General features: G+C 47.8%; 1 long non-coding RNA gene across 1 annotated transcript; it reads right to left on the reverse strand.

The window, feature by feature from the left end:
- Positions 1-1092: 1092 nt before the first annotated feature.
- Positions 1093-3460, reverse strand: LOC132348739 (uncharacterized). Its single transcript, XR_009497540.1, has 3 exons — positions 3230-3460; positions 2184-2255; positions 1093-1785 (listed from the first exon to the last, which is right to left on the reverse strand). It is a non-coding gene; the product is annotated as an uncharacterized LOC132348739 (long non-coding RNA).
- Positions 3461-3688: the final 228 nt, after the last annotated feature.

The following is a 3688-nucleotide window of genomic DNA, read 5'->3' on the forward strand; positions in this document are numbered from 1 at the left end:
ACACTGTGAGATAAATGCTGCAAAAGTGGTAACTGTAGGGGAGATAAGGGAGCATACAGGAGGGACAGTGACCAACCTGAAGAAGGGCAGGCAAGAGAGGGGAGATGAAAAAGAAGTGACAGCTTGAATTATCCAAAGAGGGAAGGTAATGAGCGCCCCAGCCACCAGAGGTATCTGAGCAGAGGCCAAGACACCATCTCCAAGAACTACTGGTAGGAACAGTAAACCAAATCAGTGGTTTCTCAAATGTCCACGCTCAGACTGGTGCTAGTGGATGGGGATAGCAGAAAATTAAGGATAAAGAGGTAAATTTCATATGCTAAATCTATTCAGTTTAAGGGACAGGTTTTCATTCTGAAAGTATACCCTTCCTATCCTTTTTGATATTAAAATGTCCTTCCTTTCATGAAGCAGTGGTTGTAGTAAATGATAGTTGTTTTTCTTTAATGTTTTTGTTTGACCAAACTAAAAGCTAGCAACCATGTCTGGATTTTCCTCCTTACTTTTTTTTTTTTTTTTAAATAAATTTATTTATTTATTTTTGCCTGCGTTGGGTCTTTGTTGCTGCACGTGGGCTTTCTCTAGTTGCGGTGAGCGGGGGTTACTCTTCGTTGCGGTGCGCGGGCTTCTCTTGTTGTGGAGCACAGGCTCTAGGCACGTGGGCTTCAGTAGTTGTGGCTCATGAGCTCTAGAGCACAGGCTCAGTAGTTGTGGCTCATGGGCTTTGTTGCTCTGCGGCATGTGGGATCTTCCCCGACCAGGGCTCGAACCCGTGTCCCCTGCATTGGCAGGCGGATTCTTAACCACTGCGCCACCAGGGAAGCCCTCCTCCTTACTTTTTAAAATTCTGGGACCTCTGAGCCAGGTGACTTCTAAGGCTCTTTCCATCCTTGTGATTATAAGATTCTCTGCTCAACAGTGATCATGACCTGAAGCTAAATTAAGTTTTCACTCTGTGAGCCAAATCTTTTTCAACAGACCCAAGGTAAAAAAAAAAAAAAAAACATAAGTATGTGAGTAAGTAAAAGAAAGAAAAAAACTTGGTACTCTCTTTTTTTTTAAAATTTATTTATTTATTTATTTTGTATTATTTTTAGCTGTGTTGGGTCTTCGTTTCTGCGCGAGGGCTTTCTCTAGTTGCGGCGAGTGGGGGCCACTCTTCATTGCGGTGCGCGGGCCTCTCACTATCGTGGCCACTCTTGCTGCGGAGCACAGGCTCCAGACGCGCAGGCTCAGTAGTTGTGGCTCACGGGCCCAGTTGCTCCACGGCATGTGGGATCCTCCCAGACCAGGGCTCGAACCCGTGTCCCCCGCATTGGCAGGCAGACTCTCAACCACTGTGCCACCAGGGAAGCCCCCTGGTACTCTCTTAAACACTTTTTTTTTTTTAAAGCATTTTTAATTTTTATTTATTTATTTATTTATTTTTGGCTGCGTTGGGTCTTCGTTTCTGTGCGAGGGCTTTCTCTAGTTGCGGCAAGCGGGCGCCACTCTTCATCGCGGTGCGCGGGCCTCTCACTATCGCGGCCTCTCTTGTTGCGGAGCACAGGCTCCAGACGCGCAGGCTCAGTAGTTGTGGCTCACGGGCCTAGTTGCTCCGCGGCATGTGGGATCTTCCCAGACCAGGGCTCGAACCCGTGTCCCCTGCATTGGCAGGCAGATTCTCAACCACTGCGCCACCAGGGAAGCCCCTCTTAAACACTTTTATTTTTTGGTTCCCAAACCACATCAGAGTACCTCAAGTTTCCATATAGACTTGCTCTCTTGCTCCCAGAAAATGCAGCACTGAAGAAGAGAAACCACAGAAATAACAGATAGAAGTGATATGGGAAAAATCAATTTGGTGCAGTTTTCACAAACCTTTAAAATAGAGCAATTTAAGTGATGATGGGGTTTCATGACCAGCAGTGGCAGCGCCTCTGATGGGACTGCTGGTGTTTTTCTAGCATTTCTCTGAGCAGGTGGGGAGGGGATTTTTTTTCCTCCCCTTTCACTTAGAAGAAAATGGAAGCAATGAAAAGCAAAAGTCTCCTGTAAGATCACATCAAGAGGAACAAATGAAATGCGGCTCCCCTGTAGCCAGAAGCAGTAAACCCTCAGACAGGCACCAGGCAGTACTTCCCTGCAGGAACTGAGTATTCGCCAGCACACCTGGCTCTGCTGTTACCACGGCAACTCCTCACCTTTACATTCCTTGACTTGGGGGTTGAGACTGGTTCAGGGCACATTTGAGTTTTCATGTTTCTCCTTGGCTTCTAGAAAAGGGAAGGGGAGGAGAGGGAAAGGATTCAAATCAGCTGACCTCCTGCCTTGGCTATTTGCTTTGCAGCTTGTGTAACTAGGCCTCACTGGTGAGAGGGGCCTGCAGCAGGGTGAGGGAGCCCAAAAGGCCTAGGTTCAAATCCCAGCTCCTCAACTGAGTCCATTTATTCATTCCAACAAGCCCTCCTCTGGGCCAGGCACTAGCAGTACAGAGAGAAGACTGAATAGCCAGAGTTGGCCGTCAGAGAGCTGGCAGTCCAGAGGGAAAGCTGGGTCAGCAGCCACAAGCCAGTGTGACAAGTGACTTCACAGAGGCAGGTGTCGATTCTATCACTGCCCAGAAAGGTGACCTTGCAGGGAGGGGAGAAACAATATGTGACTCACACTGCATTGAAAAGGACTCTTAGGAACACTCCAGCAAGAGTTCCTTCCTCTTGGGCCCAAAGAATTCAGCATGAGAGCCTCAAATTAAGGCTGACAAGAGTTGAGATTTGCACTGTGACCTCAGGCATGTCAACTCACTTTCCTGAGCCTCAGTTTCCCCATCTATAAACCAAAGCTAATAATAACTACCCTACTCCTGTTGAGAAAAATTACATTAATTATTATAGAATGATGAATCAAAGAACAGATAGACTTGGATCCAAACCCTGACTCTTCAATGATCAACTGAGAGATAATTCTGGACTTTAACCCCTCTGAGCCTCACTTTCCTCACCTGTAAAAGAATCATCATAATCATACAACTCATAAGTGTTGCTAGAATTAGATGGGATAACACAGGTGAACCTCATAGCACCAGCACACAATAAAGTGCTAGTTACTTCTTATTACAGAATCTCCTGATCTAGTGCCTGATGTGTCCCTAAGTCAGATGGTATTGTTATTATTGTCACATGGCACCTGGTAGGCACTCTGTAAATGTTACTTTCCCAGCTTCTTTGGACCCTCTCCTCCAATGACTCACCTTTGCATCATCTCCAGCTTTCAAATCTGTTGGCTGTTTCTTTCCCAAGCCAAGGAGAGTGCAATTTAATTTGCATCCCTCCCCAGCATCCCCTTCTTCACCTTGGCCTGAGCCACTCTCCTGGGCTGGGCCTGGCCCCGAGGAGCTCCTCTGGAGACTGAGGTGGGGGAAAAGGCAGGGAGTGCGTCAGCCCTGATGCAATCGCAGGCTCATTGCTTGGCCCACTTCCTCCTCTTTGGGTGTTTACTGGAGCCTGGATTCCACAGGAACCCTTGGAAGAGTGCACTGACAGTGGGGGCGGGCAGCACACAAAATTGTGCCTGCTTTGGGGACAGTTTAGGGAGAAAGAGATACCGTGCCAGCCTGGGCCTCACGCACCCTGGGCTCATGGACACGAGAAAGAGATACCAGGTGTCAAGTCCAGAGGGAGGGTCAGGGAAGACAGGCTCGAGGAGAGGG

This window comes from Balaenoptera ricei, chromosome 1, assembly GCF_028023285.1.
Source record: "Balaenoptera ricei isolate mBalRic1 chromosome 1, mBalRic1.hap2, whole genome shotgun sequence".
NCBI lineage: Eukaryota > Metazoa > Chordata > Mammalia > Artiodactyla > Balaenopteridae > Balaenoptera > Balaenoptera ricei.